General features: G+C 40.4%; 1 long non-coding RNA gene across 3 annotated transcripts in view; it reads right to left on the minus strand.

Annotated features, from left to right (window-relative positions):
* Window positions 1–6,033: 6,033 nt before the first annotated feature.
* The window catches only part of Gm34562, a 51,081-nt gene continuing 36,228 nt past the window's right edge, over window positions 6,034–20,886 (minus strand). For all 3 annotated transcript variants that reach the window (XR_384085.1, XR_875334.1, XR_001781739.1), the window contains 2 exons: window positions 8,111–8,188; window positions 6,034–6,281 (listed from right to left, as the gene is read on the minus strand). This is a non-coding gene — a long non-coding RNA (predicted gene, 34562). The remainder of the gene's footprint in view (window positions 6,282–8,110; window positions 8,189–20,886) is intronic.

Here is a 20,886-nt window from a genome sequence, read left to right on the forward strand (position 1 = left end):
TACAGTTGAGCGAAGTCAACCACAGATGAAGGAAGGTAACCAATAAAACTTTATTTATAAAACCAGACAGTGAGTTGGATCCAGCCACCTGCAGTAGTGAAAAGACCTCTGGCTCAAACAACAAGAGTTCAATAGATTTATTATAGTTTTTATCACAATCAGCACTGGCAGGTCAGGTTCACCTATTGCTTATGCTGCCTAATAGCATCATTAATTAAACTCTTAAGTACCTAACCTTGTCCATTCATCACTGGCCACTGAGGAGGAAAGAGAACATGGCAGGCTCTTTGCCTTGCTTATACATGCATATCATCTAGTGGTGGAGAGGTGCAATTGCAAGATTTTTCCCCCAGAGTGTCTTGGTCATGTTCAAGCACACTCTCACCAGAAGATAGCTCTCTCAGGCCATCCTCATGGAACAGCGATGCCCACACCATAGACACTGGTCACAGCCCCATGGTTTCAGACATTCTTCCAACAAGCCCTTGTATTGTGCTTAGAAAACAGGGTTTTTGTGTAGATGACCCTAAGTGTTCAGCGAGGAGGGAAAATGAACCTGATTATGAAAATATTTGTTAGTCAAGTAATTGTGTGCTCAACAATATGAACATTAGATGAAAATATAATTAACATTTGTTATCTTGAAGTTAGTTCTCAGCAGAACACAAAGATATTTCTCAGCATGAAATATGGAGGAGTCCTTATCCAAGATCTTAACTTTCTCTCTACAGTCTTGGTCTGTGGTCTGTGCAGGCTGCTAGTCACCTTCTGCACCTGGTTCTGATCTGTGTTCCATGATGACATATGTTACCATTACCACAACCTCATATTAAGGACAATAGTACAAATGGTTGAGAACTGGTCTCTCTGATATTGTGTAGATGTGAATAGTGAATCAAATCTTCATAAACATTCTAGACCTGGCTTTTTTTTTCTCTCTCTCTCTTATTGTGTTCAGAGATTCTGTCATTCTTTGTATTTTTGAGAAAATTTTCTCCGCCTTGTTTCTGAGACTCATGGATTTCTTTGTTTTCTCAGCTATATCCTTATAGAACCACCATTACCACCACAGCCCTTGCCTTCCACGGCTCCTGGATGGCCTGAGACCCACATCTCTATTTTCTGGCGAACTCATTTCCTGGGCATTTGGGTCCCTCCCTCCTTCCCTCTACTATGACTTAGAAGGGCTCCCCAGTGCTGCCCTTGAGGAAGTTTTCCACCCTATGTTTGGAAAAAGTCCCTATTTTATATTTCCCAACTGTTGAAGTTGATGGGAAAGTCTGGTCACAATACTCTTTGGATTAGCTTTGAGATTCTGGGCCCCTTGCCCTTCCCAGCAATTTATGTGCCTCGTCAGGTTTTCCACAGTCATCAGATAGATAGCACACTTCCTCTTTGCATCTATCTGCCTCTGGGCTCACCCCCTAAGTTTTAGGATGTTCTTGGAATCATGTGTGAAGACAATGCTGGGCGATAAATCAATGGATGCAGCACTTGAAAGCTCAGAATTCTGTCCTTGACTGTAATAGGATGTAGTGGGACAAGGAAGTCAACACTAAAGTCCACCTCAGTCAATGTAATCTGTCCATCTAGATCTAAAGTTGTTCTGAAAAGAGACCACCTGGGTTTCAGTTATAGTCCTGCATCACTTAACAAGAATATGTTCTGAGAAAGGAATCATTAGGAGACTTTGGAGGTTGGTTGGTTGGTTGGTTGGTTGGTTGGTTGGTTGTTTGGTTGGTTGGTTGGTTAGTTAGTTGATTAGTTAGTTGATTAGATTGCTTGCTTGCTAGTTTATTGAGAGAAAAATCTCCTGTATTCCATGATAGCCTGAAACTATATTCATAGATGAGGATGAATTTAAACATTAGGTCCTCCTGTGTCCATGTGCCCTGTGCTGAGATTATAAGTATATGCCACCACATCAAGTTTATGCAACAGTGGGAAGCTGAATTCAGGGCTCTGTGCCCATTAATCAAGTGTTCTACAGACTAAGCTAAGGCTTCCCTCATGCCAGGAGTTTCGTTTTGTGGGACCATCTATCACAGAGTACACTTGTACAAACATAGCTTGCCAGCCCATCAGTTGATGGTATGATGGTGTGAAACAGTCACCACACTGGTGGCAGTACAGCCTATTCATGCCACTTCCAGGAAAAGATATTAAAATAATTTACCCAGCACCCAGCAAGCTTCCAGCCTTCTTTAGCAGAAAACAAAGGCTCTGAGTTTCTGTTTTGGAGGAGCAAACACACTTCTCTTTTCTTTTTGGCATCAATATCTCTTCCAGGTACATCAATTCAGGGTTTTCAGTGGTGGAGCCTGCTTGGACTCCAGCTACCACTATCTTCCTTTTCATTACCCAACACCCCAGGGGCTTGCACCTCAGATGTGCCTGAATGTAGCACCGTGGTGCTGTCTGTATGAGAAAGGGCCTGGAATCCTTTTGAATGCTCAGTAGGTTTCTTCCCATTTCAGAATTTCTGCTTCCAAGTTCTACAAGAAAGAGATATTTTTGAATTTTTATTTGTGGCATATATCCTGCTTATGCCAGCAGATGCGTCAAAGATACCACAACTAAAATAGGATTTTTATAGGAAAACAGAATGTAGGGCCTGAATTAATTGCTGACATCATATGTACTCCCTCAGACTAGCTATTCCGAAACAACTCTGCCCCCTTCCCACATATTTTACCCCCTACCCATTCGTTGTTATTATTAAGGACACATGTATAGAAATAGGATCTTGCCTTAGTGAACTCTTTCCATGCCAGCTGCTCATTCCTCCAACGGATTTTACAATTGTCCCTTTCCACATCACAGTCAGTCATTGTACAAACGAGAATGTCCTCCAAGAACAGATTGTGACTTTAGGTGGAGAAAGAGCAGCCATCAGAAGCAGATGAACTCTCAGTGAGCCAAGATTGGGACTGTGCCACAAATGTCCTCAGGAAGACATGGGGGAAGAAATACAAATGAAGAAAAATCAAAACAATAGATTAAAGCAGAGGTGAGACTATGCTGAAGAATATTGAGAAACAGGTTTTTAAGAGATATCAGTTATTTCGTAGGTTGTATATGACCACAAATCTTAAAAGTTTGTAGCCTCGGCCACAATTCTGAATTCCCCTACTTAGGCTGAATTTAAGCCACAATTCTGAATTTCCCTACATAAGACCTAGGCTCCAAAATAGGTGCCACTATTTGCTGCCACTGCTCTTAAATAGTTCTGTATTATTTCTCTTTTTAAAGTAGTTTTTATCTTTTGAGGATATAATTACATCATTTCCAACTTTCCCTGTCCTCCTTCCAATCTCTCCCATATATGCCCTACCCCCTTTTTCTCTCACAAACTCATGACTTCTTTTCCTACAATTTCTTACATTAAACTCAGCACTTGAATGCTTTCCATCTGCTATAAGGTATTTTGGGTCTCCAGCAACTTCTTCCATTTTATCCTCTTCACCGTATTTATTAATTAGAGAGAATTGATGAATGTACCAAGCCTGGTTGTGTTTTGCTTTGGCTTGTTTTGGGTTGGGTTGGGTTGAGTTGGGTTGGGTTGGGTTGGGTTGGTTTTTTGAAAGCTTTAATTTTGGTTAATTTGGAAGTAAAATCATGATGGAGAGGGCCTGTGGATAAAAGAGTCTTGAGAAGCCTATCAGAGGACTTGCTAGAACTGTGTTGTGATTTGTTTTACTGCTCCCTAAAATTCATCCTATATTGTGTTCAAAATCACACTCTCCTTCTATACACCTGTATATGGTGGACTTCTCAGAATGGACCCGAGAAGGACAAATGTAGAGTGAATCACAAATAAATACCAAAAAAATTTAACGAAAACTCTATGTCTCAACTAAGAGAATTATGTCTTGTTGAAAGTTTCTGCATTTGCCAGTGGTAGTGATTTACATTTGTGTGTGTGTGTGTGTGTGTGTGTGTGTGTGTGTGTGTGTGTGTGTGCGTGTGCCACAACATACATGTGGAAGTCAGAAGACAACTTGCAAGAGTCAGTTCTCTTGTTCTACTGTGTGGGATCAGGGATTGAACTCAGGTCATCAGGCTTGGTGGCAGATGCCTTCACCCATTGAACCTCCTCATCAGCCCAGTCAGCTATGAATGTTAACCTGATACCTAATGCAGTCACCCCTAGGAGAGGTATCTTAGAAGGTAAGCTTAAATATCTTTGTTTTCCACTCAAGAAAGGTAAAGTTGAATAGCTCATCCAAATTCTAATCTAGCGCATGCCATCTCAGGTCAAGCCAACTCAAGAACATCTTTGCTTAGTTCCTCCTTCAAGGTTTCTCCAGCATTTTCCAAACAGTTTACCTTACCCCTTCCAGACCCAGTATCCTCTCAATCATGGCAATCCAGGGGCAGCTACAATGTTACAGTTTTGAAACACAGCCACTGGGCAACAATGAAGTAGAAACTCTGGTCTAGCAGATAGAGCACTTAGGCCCTGGGCAACTTCCCGGGCTCTTGTGCTTGCTGTGTAGCCTTTAGTTCTCCCCTCTGAAAACTGCACCCGTATTTTGAGTTCCTGAAAACATCTCTGGAGAAACACTCCTTTTCTGTCCCTCAGAGCTCTGTTAGCTTGCCTTGTCTGGCCAGGCACACATCTGAAACATTTTCTCCCCATTTCTTCCACTCTTTCATTTCATAGTACTTTAATTCCTGACTCAAATAACATGTCCCCCTGTTAGTCCACAGACTATTCAGAAGGCCTTTGTCTTCATTGTTCCTGATCATTGATAGTTAATGGCAGGCACAGATTAACTAAATAAATCGAAAGATGGTGGCTTTACATATCTGCTCAGAGATTTGGGGATGAGAGAACGGATGATATGTGGATCCCACGTTGAAAAAGAATTTTTTTAACAACTTGCAATCTCTGTCAAACAACTATAATTTTTAATAGGCCTCTTAAAACATGAGATGAATTAAAATCTCCTCACTCTGCTGTTTGGGAAACAGCATCCTTACCAGTCTAATGAGAGATGCAATTAGAAATTAAGTGTCGAGAAGTAGTTGAATAAGTCTTTATTGAATTAAATCCATGTCTCTGAACTGAATTAAACTGAAACGCAGCTGTGGCTTCTCCTACTGGAAACCATCGAGCTGCCTGGGTGGGGAATCTGCCCTAAGGAGAGAAAAAATTATCGATGGTTCCAGCTCTGGGTTAGAACCTCTCAACCCTGGCTACACATTATAGTCACCTGGGGAAATCTGAAAGATGTTGGATGCATGCTTCCCATCCTTAGGATATTTCATTTAATTGGACTGAAGTAGAGCCTTGGCATTTACATTTTCTTAAAGTTGCTTGGGTGTGTTTAATGTCCAACCATTCATGAGACAACTTGTCTGGAAAACAAGGTTGCTCCCTTGTAACTATAGCTCTGCGGCCGGGTGACCACAGCTAGAATCCTGGTCTTTGGTAGTGGATTAGTTGTATCTGCTATCATAGGTTGTGGGCCAAGATTTGGTGTCTTTCCACAGTCAGCATAGCTGGAAAGTATGCCTGCAGAATGAGCCTCCAGAACACATGTGAACTGAAGTGTGGGAGATATTTGCGTGTATAAGCAAAACAGTCATACCACATCCTACAAAAGGAGGCCAAGAGAGGACTCAACATTCTGACTGAGATGTTGTTCCCACAAACAACCCTCTTGTTCCTTCCATTGTAGACCATTGGCATCAGGTAAAGAGATTGGAAAAAAAAAAAAAAAAACCACTTGGGGAATAGGGAATATTGTGACAGTGCCACAGCTGTGCCTCCACAGAGTGGGATAGAGGAGGCTGCGTGAGGCTTCCTTCTCTTGATGTTCTTTCAGCATTTTCTTTTCTGGTTTGGAACCCTGTGGCACTAATGTTTTCCTTCAATGGCACAAGCTTTCTTCTTCACACTTGCCCAGAGCCCACGTTACAGCAGCACCTTGGTGTCTATGATTAGCAACTAGACAATCCCCAAGAGGAAGCATGCGCCCGCCCCCGCCCCCCCCCCCCACACACACACACACCCAGGATGCTGCTGCTCCTTTGCAGAAAGATTCAAAATGCACATGACATCTGTCATGCTTCAGTCTTGTCTCTCTGCCACATTTCCAAAAGGCTCTTGCAGATTTCATGTTTGTGTTTTCCTGTTTTTTCTGGCTCCATGTTCCCCTATGTAAATTAAGAACGTTCTTCCAGTGGGAACAGGCACCCGAGAGCCTTTGTTGACTTCAGACACACTGGGTCTCACCGAAAGCAGCTTTGCATACAGCAGCAGGCCGGGCTGCCTAAAGGAAATCCAGAGCAATTTAAGAAAAAGCCGTTTTAAAAATCAATTACAGTAAAGGAGAAAGCTAATAAAAGGAATCCATGCATGCTCAACTGAGAAATAAATAGTGCAGTCATATTGCTGAATATTATTAAATTGTATTTTGCTCCATCTTTTGTTATTCATTTATTGAATATGCAACATTTTCTCTATGAAATTTTTCTAATATTAGTCCAAAATACTGGACAATGTTGCCTACTTTCATGATTGTGTTTTATTTATGTGTGTCTGTGTGTGTGTGTGTGTGTGTGCACCCGCGTGCGTGTGTGTGTGTTTGCTACCTTTCATTGTACTAGAATCCTATATTGCATCCTACCCTCCTACCCCTCTGATATATACACACAGACACACAAATGCCACAAATAAAAACCAGGAAAGTCACAGTTGACACTCCTCATCAGTGGTGTCATTTACAAAGCAAGGACTAAAAAGAAAGAAGTGAGCCAATTTTTTATTTAAAGTTTTGAAATGTGATTCATTATGAAAAGTTTACAATAATTTTTGAGCCTTTAGAAAATTCATCAAAATATTAATCTTGATTAGTGAGGGGTTTGTTACTCCTTAAATTTTATGTCTAATGCCAAGTTTGTCATGTTTTTGTTTGGATTTTTTTTTAAATTTTTGCTTTTATGTTGTTTTTATCAATTAAGCTTATTTGATGATTTTTATACATGTATACAATGCATTCTGGTTATCCTCTCCCCACATCCATCCTTGTTACTTTCCCATTCCGTCAGCCCCACACTCCACCCTATTCTAAGTCCTGATCTCTGTAAATACAGAGTCAAGAACATAGACTAGTATGGGCAAGTCCTGGTGTAGATGAACTAGAACTCTTTATACTGGAGTGCTAAGAAATCTGTAATCTAAGCTTCTCTGCTTATTGCTGTACTGATATTACATTAATGTAGTCAATGTCTCAGAGGTGCTAGAATGTTTTGAAGGTTGTGAGTAGGAGAATAGTTACATGGTTTAGGGGGCACCGCCTAGTAAAATCAGCACTCCAACCCATTATACTTACACACCTGACCATCAATTCAGCTCAAGGGTGAATTCCCTTGGTCTCTCCCATTAATCTAACAATGTATCTAACACTAACACATGAATACCTGACTCTGGTAGAGTTCACAACCTAATGAAAATTCATCATAGGGTAATATCTCAGAAACAGTGACATGGATGCTCTTGAGAGAAAGTAGCACAAGAAGGGCCACATCACAGAGGCAAGGGCTTCCAGTCTGTCTAAGGGCAAGGGCTTCTGGTCTAAGGCCAACCCTCTGCAAGAAGTTGCCCCAGGAAGAATTGGGACATGGAGGACTCTCTACTTGCGTACATATTGGGATTCAAAGAGTCTAAAAGTCTGTGTGTGGCTTGGACCTCCTGCAAAGCACAACTTGAAAACATACCTCTGAGCATAAGCACGGGGCATGGACTGCCTGCTGCGCCCACACCCCTGTCAGCAGGACATGTGCTTCCAGTTGTTTTCACAGTAGTAATTATGGCTCACATTCAGCTATCTACACCCTCTAGTCTGGTTCCATTGGTGACCAAGGATACACATTTGTTCAGCAGCTGGACAAAGGCAAGGGCGCCAAGCCTTGGAATACAACAATTTACCTCTCTTCAAAGCTAACATACATTAGAAATTGAACCTTCGCCCTTCAAACTGTCAGCTATACCAACCCCTTCATTACATAATAGTGACCACCTTGACAGTATTTTGTTACAGAATTGATGGTTGGAGTCATAGATTGAAAGAACAAAGAATGGTTGAGAGGAAAGTCTCACCTGTGTGAATATTATGTTTCCAGATCTCTACGTTCAGAGGAAGAAAAGCTGAGTTTGTTGAATGTGAACAAGTTTAATCTGCAAGCAAAGAAAAACAGCTAATTCTAGGCCTGTTACACATAAATTTTCCCTATAAAGTAATATTTAATGGGACATTTGTATCAGCCCCCCACCCCTCTCCAAAGCTAGGGAACATTGAAAAGGATGGAGCAGAAGGAATGTAAGAGTGAAGGGTTGGGTTGCTATGAAATGCTGTCTTCTGAATATGACATAACCACCACACTTAGGAGGTCACAGCAGTAGCGGTTACCTGCACAGGACTTGCATGGGACTCGGACTATCAACAATCTGTCATGGAAGTGGAAGGGACTCCTGAGGCCCTACCCCTCATTGATGAGCCACTGGCAGGTAATGGAAGAATCATTGTGTTCTTACTTGTGCTCATAATGACCACCCTAATTAAAGTAAAAGGGTCTCTCTCTCTCTCTCTCTCTCTCTCTCTCTCTCTCTGTGTGTGTGTGTGTGTGTGTGTGTCTCCTGTCTCTCTCTTGCACACATGTACACACACACACACACACAGAGACAGACAGACAGACAGACAGACAGACAGAGAGAGAGAATTTTGTTGGGAAGGAGAAAGTGTCCCAACAGCAGTGACAGAGAGATATGAGAAGGGAATAGAGAATTTGATTAAAATGCATTATACACATGTGAAATTGTCAATGAAAAATTTGAAATATGTTTTTAAAATATTTTTAAAAACCACAGGGGGAACCAGATGGCTCAGCAGGTAAAGAGGCTTGCTACCAACCCAGCTCTCTGAGTGTGAGCCCCTGAACCCTCTGGGAGGAATAACTGACTCCTGAACGCTGGTCTCTGGTTTCCATTTCGACATTGTAGTATGTGGGCATATGTACATGTGTGCACTCACATACACAGAGAGGCACACAGAGGTACACACACACATAGATATAATTTTTAAAGCAACAATTTTTTTTCTTTGAAGTCTACAGTCTGCACGTGCTAGAAAAGACAGTTCAGTCTGGAGACACTTGAGTTTCACGTCAGGTGGATGATTGTCATTGGCAAAATGTTCCTAGCTCCTCATCATCCCTCATTCACCTTTCTTAATGGGGGAGTTTGGAAAGAACATGTTGATGTGCGCACTTCAGAGGGGAAAGCTAGGATCCCATCGGCTAAAAGGCTGTCCCTTGCTCCTAGGGTTCTGTTGAAAAAGTGTTGACACTGGCCTGACTTATGCTTGCTTTTATCAGTTATAAAAGTAGTATGTCTGGTTCCATTTCCTTGTGGCTTGGAGCTGTTTCTCAACAAATACTAGCATTGATCCCAATTTGCAGATAAGAAACAGTTTCAAATTCCTCATGAGTCATAGAGGTAGTAGTAATATAATCAGAATTTAAGGTCAGGTTCTTGAGTGCAGAGATAATTGAATTCAGTTTTGATGGTGGATTCTTATCCCATCTATAAAGAGCAGAATGCAATAGTTAATTCAAAGTGTTAGAAACCAAAATTATTAATCCTATTATTGTAGGTACAGGGGTGTCAAGGATTTCAGAGCCAGAATAGATCCTCAGAAATTCTCCCCAGCTTGCATAAGACTCCAGAATCTTTAACACCATTAGCACAAAGCACTGTTTCAGCCATTAATGCTGAAGAAGAAAATATACAAGCTCTGCTGGACAGATTGACTAAGAAAATGTGCTTCTATCAGAAGTTTGCAGTTTTAAGATTCCCTTGTGTTTTAGTGGCACCAACACACAAAGGGAATTAAGCCATTTTGATCTCCAATAATGAAAAACATGGCTGACGTTCAGACCTGAAACTATTTAACACAAGTTAATCCTTGAAACAAATCTGGAATGAAATGAGGGAGAAAAAAAAAATCTCATGATGGTAGACATCAACTAATGGGTTGCATTTCTTTCTTCTCAATTAGAAATGGCAGAGGGTTTTTAATTATTTTTTTCCTTAGCAGGCACATCAAAACATATCTACACAAAAACACAGCAAATATGTTATAAACGTATTTAAGCCAAAGAGCTCATCAACGCTGTTTGCAATTATGAAATCATTTGGGGATATGGTATTTTCTTTTCTTCTTTTTTTTTCTTCTATTTTTTTGAAGGAATTGTTTTTCTCTTAGATGCAAACCACATCACAGACCATCAGACATAAATCTTTTATTGTATCTTCAAGAGCAAAAATGTGAATTGTGCAACAAAGGCACCACTGATAAATCGAAACGAGCCCCCCAGAATCACAGAGATGATCTCTTTGTTTAGTAAAGATAGCAGAGAATGCCATGGCTACAGAAGTGTGTGTTCGAGCTTGTGGGGGGAGTGGGGAGGCAGAATAATTGAAATTAAATGCTACCTAAAGAGTCCCAGGAAGGATTTATTGGGAACTCCAAATCCACCCCCAATCACTTCTGACAGTTCTAATGTGCATTTAAAAAAAATGGTATAGTTTCCAAATGTTTGCTTGTCACTTAGTGGGTCATAGAATGCTCTGTGGCAATGAGATGCAGCACAGAAGACACTTAGAACACAGTCAAGAACACAGCCCCAGGATTAACTCTTTGCCATTAACCCTGTTAGTCCACCTTCTTTGTGACTTGGTTTCTTTAAGAATGGGAGTATGTGTGATTTTAGGAGGATATTGTTCAGCCATGTGACTAGCAACATGGTGATATCAGTTCAAAAACTATTGGCTTGTAAAGTGAATGAATAAATAAATACAATTTAAAAAATAAATAAATATGAAGACTAAAATAGCATTATTAATTTTAATTATACTTATTTATGTGTGCGTGTGTGTGTGTGTGTGTGTGTGTGTGTGTGTGCGCATGTGCGCGCGCACGTGGGTGTGTGTGTGTGTGTGTGTGTGTGTGTGTGTGTGTGTGCAAATATGGGCACATGTGGCACAACATTATGTGTGAGATCAAAGATCAACTTGTGAAAGTCAGTAACTCTCTTTTGTCCCCAAAGGTCACAGGGATAGAAATCTGGTCATCAGGCTTAATAACGGGGACCTTTACCAGACAGGCTACTCCACTGGCTCTGGAATATTAATACATTAATATAATAATATGATATATCAATTTTAAATAAGAACTGAAGATAAGAACAGAACTGACTTCATACTTTTGCATTAAGGATCAGATGACCAAAATACATACATATATACATGCGAACATACACATATGCACACACATATAAACGTGTGTGTGTGTGTGTGTGTGTGTGTGTGTGTGTGTGTGTGTGTGTAGAGGCAGACAGATGTACTGTATACATTTTAAAGCAGAAGAATTTGGTACTAGGTCACATCACAATCTCCAAGTGATACAGGGTCAACCAAGGGAGTCAGAAATGAAATTTTACACACAGAGGACAATTTACATGACAAAGAGAAGTCTAGAGATGACAACTTTACTGACAATGGCTGAATTTAATCATTTTGATTTTGTTCAACCTTATCACACCAAAGATGCATTAAAGAGTCAACAAGCTGTCCCTTGCCTGATTCTGAATCCAGAAATCTTAGCCTTCAATGAGTGTAAACTAACCAGCCATTCTTCAGCAAGTCTCCAGTGCCTGGGAGACATGCATAGGGAGTATTTTACAAGACAAGCGCCAACACTGGGGTAAGCATCCTCGGAAGAAGTGGGAGCCCAAGGACTGAAATTAAGAAGGGGGGCACTCTAAGCCACAGCAGCAGCGGTCGCCATCTTGGTCCGAGACCCGCCGAACTTAGGAAATTAGTCTGAACAGGTGAGAGGGTGCACCAGAGAACCTGACAGCTTCTGGAACAGGCAGAAGCACAGAGGCGCTGAGGCAGCACCCTGTGTGGGCCGGGGACAGCCGGCCACCTTCCGGACCAGAGGACAGGTGCCCGCCCGGCTGGGGAGGCGGCCTAAGCCACAGCAGCAGCGGTCGCCATCTTGGTCCGGGACCCGCCGAACTTAGGGAATTAGTCTGAACAGGTGAGAGGGTGCGCCAGAGAACCTGACAGCTTCTGGAACAGGCAGAAGCACAGAGGCGCTGAGGCAGCACCCTGTGTGGGCCGGGGACAGCCGGCCACCTTCCGGACCGGAGGACAGGTGCCCACCCGGCTGGGGAGGCGGCCTAAGCCACAGCAGCAGCGGTCGCCATCTTGGTCCCGGGACTCCAAGGAACTTAGGAATTTAGTCTGCTTAGGTGAGAGTCTGTACCACCTGGGGACTGCCAAAGCAACACAGTGTCTGAGAAAGGTCCTGTTTTGGGCCTTCTTCTTCGGCCAGGAGGAGGTCCAAATACAAGATATCTGCGCACCTTCCCTGTAAGAGAGCTTGCCAGCAGAGAGTGCTCTGAGCACTGAAACTCAGAGGAGAGAATCTGTCTCCCAGGTCTGCTGAGAGACAGTAACAGAATCACCAGAAGAACAATCTCTAAACAGAGTCAACTATAACTACTAACTCCAGAGATTACCAGATGGCGAAAGGTAAACGGAGGAATCTTACTAACAGGAACCAAGACCACTCACCATCACCAGAACCCAGCACACCCACTTCGCCCAGTCCAGGGAACCCCAACACACCTGAGAACCTAGACCTAGATTTAAAAGCATATCTCATGATGATGGTAGAGGACATCAAGAAGGACTTTAATAAATCACTTAAAGAAATACAGGAGAACACTGCTAAAGAGTTACAAGTCCTTAAAGAAAAACAGGAAAACACAATCAAACAGGTAGAAGTCCTTACAGAAAAAGAGGAAAAAACATACAAACAGGTGATGGAAATGAACAAAACCATACTAGACCTAAAAAGGGAAGTAGACACAATAAAGAAAACTCAAAGCGAGGCAACACTAGAGATAGAAACCCTAGGAAAGAAATCTGGAACCATAGATTTGAGCATCAGCAACAGAATACAAGAGATGGAAGAGAGAATCTCAGGTGCAGAAGATTCCATAGAGAACATCGGCACAACAATCAAAGAAAATGGAAAATGCAAAAAGATCCTAACTCAAAATATCCAGGAAATCCAGGACACAATAAGAAGACCAAACGTACGGATAATAGGAGTGGATGAGAATGAAGATTTTCAACTCAAAGGTCCAGCAAACATCTTCAACAAAATTATTGAAGAAAACTTCCCAAATCTAAAGAATGAGATGCATATGAACATACAAGAAGCCTACAGAACTCCAAATAGACTGGACCAGAAAAGAAATTCCTCCCGACACATAATAATCAGAACATCAAATGCACTAAATAAAGATAGAATACTAAAAGCAGTAAGGGAAAAAGGTCAAGTAACATATAAAGGCAAGCCTATCAGAATTACACCAGATTTTTCACCAGAGACTATGAAAGCCAGAAGAGCCTGGACAGATGTTATACAGACACTAAGAGAACACAAACTGCAGCCCAGGCTACTATACCCAGCCAAACTCTCAATTATCATAGAGGGAGAAACCAAAGTATTCCACGACAAATCCAAATTCACGCATTATCTCTCCACGAATCCAGCCCTTCAAAGGATAATAACAGAAAAAAACCAATACAAGAACGGGAACAACGCCCTAGAAAAAACAAGAAGGTAATCCCTCAACAAACCTAAAAGAAGACAGCCACAAGAACAGAATGCCACCTTTAACAACTAAAATAACAGGAAGCAACAATTACTTTTCCTTAATATCTCTTAACATCAATGGTCTCAACTCGCCAATAAAAAGACATAGACTAACAAACTGGCTACACAAACAAGACCCAACATTTTGCTGCTTACAGGAAACTCATCTCAGAGAAAAAGATCGACACTACCTCAGAATGAAAGGCTGGAAAACAATTTTCCAAGCAAATGGTATGAAGAAACAAGCAGGAGTAGCCATCCTAATATCTGATAAGATTGACTTCCAACCCAAAGTCATCAAAAAAGACAAGGAGGGACACTTCATTCTCATCAAAGGTAAAATCCTCCAAGAGGAACTCTCAATTCTGAATATCTATGCTCCAAATACAAGAGCAGCCACATTCACTAAAGAAACTTTAGTAAAGCTCAAAGCACACATTGCGCCTCACACAATAATAGTGGGAGACTTCAACACACCACTTTCACCAATGGACAGATCATGGAAACAGAAACTAAACAGGGACACACTGAAACTAACAGAAGTGATGAAACAAATGGATCTGACAGATATCTACAGAACATTTTATCCTAAAACAAAAGGATATACCTTCTTCTCAGCACCTCATGGTACCTTCTCCAAAATTGACCACATAATAGGTCACAAATCAGGCCTCAACAGATTCAAAAATATTGAAATTGTCCCATGTATCCTATCAGATCACCATGCACTAAGGCTGATCTTCAATAACAAAATAAATAACAGAAAGCCAACATTCACATGGAAACTGAACAACACTCTTCTCAATGATACCTTGGTCAAGGAAGGAATAAAGAAAGAAATTAAAGACTTTTTAGAGTTTAATGAAAATGAAGCCACAACGTACCCAAACCTTTGGGACACAATGAAAGCATTTCTAAGAGGGAAACTCATAGCTATGAGTGCCTTCAAGAAAAAACGGGAGAGAGCACATACTAGCAGCTTGACAACACATCTAAAAGCTCTAGAAAAAAAGGAAGCAAATTCACCCAAGAGGAGTAGACGGCAGGAAATAATCAAACTCAGGGGTGAAATCAACCAAGTGGAAACAAGAAGAACTATTCAAAGAATTAACCAAACGAGGAGTTGGTTCTTTGAGAAAATCAACAAGATAGATAAACCCTTAGCTAGACTCACTAAAGGGCACAGGGACAAAATCCTAATTAACAAAATCAGAAATGAAAAGGGAGACATAACAACAGATCCTGAAGAAATCCAAAACACCATCAGATCCTTCTACAAAAGGCTATACTCAACAAAACTGGAAAACCTGGACGAAATGGACAAATTTCTGGACAGATACCAGGTACCAAAGTTGAATCAGGATCAAGTTGACCTTCTAAACAGTCCCATATCCCCTAAAGAAATAGAAGCAGTTATTAATAGTCTCCCAGCCAAAAAAAGCCCAGGACCAGACGGGTTTAGTGCAGAGTTCTATCAGACCTTCAAAGAAGATCTAACTCCAGTTCTGCACAAACTTTTTCACAAGATAGAAGTAGAAGGTATTCTACCCAACTCATTTTATGAAGCCACTATTACTCTGATACCTAAACCACAGAAAGATCCAACAAAGATAGAGAACTTCAGACCAATTTCTCTTATGAACATCGATGCAAAAATCCTTAATAAAATTCTCGCTAACCGAATCCAAGAACACATTAAAGCAATCATCCATCCTGACCAAGTAGGTTTTATTCCAGGGATGCAGGGATGGTTTAATATACGAAAATCCATCAATGTAATCCATTATATAAACAAACTCAAAGACAAAAACCACATGATCATCTCGTTAGATGCAGAAAAAGCATTTGACAAGATCCAACACCCATTCATGATAAAAGTTCTGGAAAGATCAGGAATTCAAGGCCAATACCTAAACATGATAAAAGCAATCTACAGCAAACCAGTAGCCAACATCAAAGTAAATGGAGAGAAGCTGGAAGCAATCCCACTAAAATCAGGGACTAGACAAGGCTGCCCACTTTCTCCCTACCTTTTCAACATAGTACTTGAAGTATTAGCCAGAGCAATTCGACAACAAAAGGAGATCAAGGGGATACAAATTGGAAAAGAGGAAGTCAAAATATCACTTTTTGCAGATGATATGATAGTATATATAAGTGACCCTAAAAATTCCAACAGAGAACTCCTAAACCTGATAAACAGCTTCGGTGAAGTAGCTGGATATAAAATTAACTCAAACAAGTCAATGGCCTTTCTCTACACAAAGAATAAACAGGCTGAGAAAGAAATTAGGGAAACAACACCCTTCTCAATAGCCACAAATAATATAAAATATCTCGGCGTGACTCTAACGAAGGAAGTGAAAGATCTGTATGATAAAAACTTCAAGTCCCTGAAGAAAGAAATTAAAGAAGATCTCAGAAGATGGAAAGATCTCCCATGCTCATGGATTGGCAGGACCAACATTGTAAAAATGGCTATCTTGCCAAAAGCAATCTACAGATTCAATGCAATCCCCATTAAAATTCCAACTCAATTCTTCAACGAATTAGAAGGAGCAATTTGCAAATTCATCTGGAATAACAAAAAACCGAGGATAGCAAAAACTCTTCTCAAGGATAAAAGAACCTCTGGTGGAATCACCATGCCTGACCTAAAGCTTTACTACAGAGCAATTGTGATAAAAACTGCATGGTACTGGTATAGAGACAGACAAGTGGACCAATGGAATAGAATTGAAGACCCAGAAATGAACCCACACACCTATGGTCACTTGATCTTCGACAAGGGAGCCAAAACCATCCAGTGGAAGAAAGACAGCATTTTCAACAATTGGTGCTGGCACAACTGGTTGTTATCATGTAGAAGAATGCGAATCGATCCATACTTATCTCCTTGTACTAAGGTCAAATCTAAGTGGATCAAGGAACTTCACATAAAACCAGAGACACTGAAACTTATAGAGGAGAAAGTGGGGAAAAGCCTTGAAGATATGGGCACAGGGGAAAAATTCCTGAACAGAACAGCAATGGCTTGTGCTGTAAGATCGAGAATTGACAAATGGGACCTAATGAAACTCCAAAGTTTCTGCAAGGCAAAAGACACTGTCTATAAGACAAAAAGACCACCAACAGACTGGGAAAGGATCTTTACCTATCCTAAATCAGATAGGGGACTAATATCCAACATATATAAAGAACTCAAGAAGGTGGACCTCAGAAAATCAAATAACCCCCTTAAAAAATGGGGCTCAGAACTGAACAAAGAATTCTCACCTGAGGAATACCGAATGGCAGAGAAACACCTGAAAAAATGTTCAACATCCTTAATCATCAGGGAAATGCAAATCAAAACAACCCTGAGATTCCACCTCACACCAGTGAGAATGGCTAAGATCAAAAATTCAGGTGACAGCAGATGCTGGCGAGGATGTGGAGAAAGAGGAACACTCCTCCATTGTTGGTGGGATTGCAGGCTTGTACAACCACTCTGGAAATCAGTCTGGCGGTTCCTCAGAAAATTGGACATAGTACTACCGGAGGATCCAGCAATACCTCTCCTGGGCATATATCCAGAAGAAGCCCCAACTGGTAAGAAGGACACATGCTCCACTATGTTCATAGCAGCCTTATTTATAATAGCCAGAAACTGGAAAGAACCCAGATGCCCCTCAACAGAGGAATGGATACAGAAAATGTGGTACATCTACACAATGGAGTACTACTCAGCTATTAAAAAGAATGAATTTAAGAAGGGGGGCACTGCAGACTCCACAAGTTCACTTCCAAAGAAAGCCATGAGCTGATTGCAAAGGAATCCCTAAGCTTTCCACTCCTGCTTGTTTCTGAAGATGACCACTTAACACGTGACAGACAGACTGACTGACTGACTGACTGACTGACTGACTGACTGACTGAAGATTGAAACCACAGTCCTTGTATACTGGGGAAGAGCTCTCTCACTGAACTTTCTCCAGCCTGGAATTATCTTTAAGTGTCCTTTCTGATGCTCCCTGTGAATTAGAATATTTAAGAGTAAGATTTAGAAATCTAAAAGTTGTTCCTCAGGAGAATCTGATGCACAGCAAACTCAATTACCACTAGAAGAGGGTCTATACAGGCCGAGGGTATAATATGTCTCCACTGTGGCAAGAGAAAATATGGGAAGCGAGTACAGTGATGTGGTGTGTTCTTGGCTCCATGTTCTTCCAATGCAACATACATGAAATTTGAATTTTTCAGAGATTTACCACTGGACAATTGCTACTTGGAATAGTGGGAACTCAAAATAACTTGGTTGAAATAGCTCTGATTCCTTCACTATAGTACAAATATCTTAGGTCTGTGGTATCTTAGAATCAATTGAGTGACTCCAACTTTGAAAACTGTTCCCTTCCCCCAAATCCACAGCTATCTAATGGCATCAGGAAACAACCAAAATATCTGCATGAGGCATGTTGTAGCACATGTAGTCACATACAAACATAGGAAGCACACTGAGTTATCTTGAATGGAAATCTGAAAAGTTTTCAAGTAAAACAAAATAATGAAACAAACTGAAATATGTTAAGTATCTGTATGTTAAATTAGGTATGGCATCAAGGCAGGACTCTCATTTTCTAAGGTTAACCCTGTGTCTGTGGGATTTTACTGGTGGAAACTACTGCAGATATAGTCCCTGATGATATTCACCTTTGAAATGTGACAGTCTACAGTGTACTGACACAAAGATAGCCAAATTGCTTCTACTCTGATGGGTCATGAGCACAGTTGATTGGAATCTTTTATCCTTGAAGTGGCTCAGACCCACTTGGAAAATCATAACAGAAACTGAGGTCCAACTCTTATCCATACATTGACTTAATGGTACCAACATGTTCTGTGGTGGTTTCAGTGAAAATGGCTCCCATAGGCTCATAAAGAGTGGCACTATTAGGAGGTGTGACTGTGTTGGAATAGGTTGACCTTGTTGGAGGTAGTATGTCACTGGGAGGTGGACTTGGAGATATCAGAAGCTCAAAGCAGGCCCATTGGCTCACTCTCTCTTCTTGCTGCTTATGGATCCAGATATAGAGCTCGTGGTTCCTTCTCCAGCACAATGCCTGTCTGCACACTGGCACGTTTCCGGTCATGATGATTATAAGCTAAACCTATAGTTAAATGCTTTCCTTTATAAGAATTGCTACAGTCATGTGTCTTTTCACATCAATAGAAACCCTAACTATGACAGATTTTCTTCCTCATTTTAATGAGAACCTGAGGCTGAGCAAGGGCAGACAATATTTCCTTTTTCAAAATTATGAACCTAGATCCCTCTGAAAAGCCGGTGCTAATGAAGAAGATAGATCTAGAACCTCAAATAATGATGTTATTATATTAAAAAAATTCCATAGAAAGAAAGTGTTCTCTAATAACTGGAGCTATGTCAAAGTGAGGTGCTCCAAGATGAGTGAAAATTGCTGTGTACACACTGAATCATATCTCCTTGAAGTATCCATTCTGGGAAGGAAAAGTCTGAACAAGATGACTTCAGCAGTGTTCCAACCTAAGATATTAAAATGTATTGGCAAGCATCTGGGCAACATATTAAGTTAATCCCCTCTCTTTTTGTTGTTTAATCTTGGCAAAAGGAACGAAAAAAAAAGAAATTTTCTTGCAAAAATTTCTACTGACTGAATAGTTTTCTTGTAGAAGCAAAAAGAAAGCTGAGTAAAGTGTTTTTCTGCTCAGGATTTCCAGATATAACTAATGGTTCAGTAGGGTGGTGGGAACATGCAAAGTATAACATATTAGTTAAAAGTGCTGTGGTTTAATATCATGGCTTTGGCTCCCCTAAGCTTCATTACTTTGGGAAAGTTGTTTAGGCTTTCTAAAATGTATTTCTTTTTCTGAAACAGCACATGGTAATTGTTTCAATAAAATAAGGTACCTAAGACCCTTAACAGAATGCACATACTAAACTGCCAATAAGTAGCAGCTATGGACTGTCATAGAGGAAGGCTGGCTTGGGAAACATCATGTATGTTTTAACTTTTGTGTTACATGTGTCGTTGACCAGACATGGTTGCTGAATAGTTCTGGATGGTGATGGTTAGGTAGTTAATGAAAAATAAAATAATGTTACAAAGAAAAACTTTTTTAACTTGGTTTTTTTTTTCACAAAATAGAACCAGGGCTTTGGCTTATGACAGATGTAATTTTTCTTCTCTGTCCAATATCTGTTAATATCTTGAGTAAATGTGCTAGTCCAACAACACTTCTATAACATAACCTATAAAGTAGGAACACATCAGTTGGGATCCTTTTAGCTGCCAGTTAGCACAGTGTCTGGATACAGTTTGCCTCAGCAATTTGGGCTTATTTTTCTTATCTATCATATATTCTAGATGTAGATAGATACAGAGAAGATCCTGCAACTCAGGCATTCAGAAACATATTGTCTTGTCATTCCTTCATGATCATTAGAAATGTATAACAGCTCCAAAAAGCATATTCTCATGTCAGAAAGTACAACATTTCAAGAAGGTGGCAATGGATTCCTCTTGTGCAGTTTGCTTTCCAGAAAGAGGAAAGTCTTACCCAGAAGTCCCTAGAGGAGATCTCCTTGGGAACAACTGACCAGATTGGAGTCACATACCCATCCATACACCCATCTCTGATTAAATGGTAAGATATCATGGCCGAATCTTTGTTCATCATCTGGAAAGTGCTCTACGACACCACATATCTGAACAAATGAAGAGTTGTATTAGTAAGAAGAAATGTAGAATGTAGTAAGAAAATGGTTACAACTGACTCAAATATTTGCCAAAGTGTTGAAAAATCTTAAATGAAATATCATTTAATACATGATAAGTACTCCATGCATACTATTTGTTCTTTGAATAGTTAAAACATCTTAAAGCCATTATCAACCCAGCCAAACTACCCCACAAAGAGAAGTATTGCTTTACAAAGATACATTAGAAATTTCTCTTTCAATCATAAAGAAAACTATATAGAAAATATCTATTCTTAAATTTTTAAATCATATTCATGTATAAATTTTGAGTCTTTAATTCATTTATATGGTAATTCAAAATTATTATTATTATTCAACATCCATACCAATTTCTGGTAGACCTTTTCTATGTGCTATACA

Source organism: Mus musculus, chromosome 15 (genome assembly GCF_000001635.26).
Source record: "Mus musculus strain C57BL/6J chromosome 15, GRCm38.p6 C57BL/6J".
NCBI lineage: Eukaryota > Metazoa > Chordata > Mammalia > Rodentia > Muridae > Mus > Mus musculus.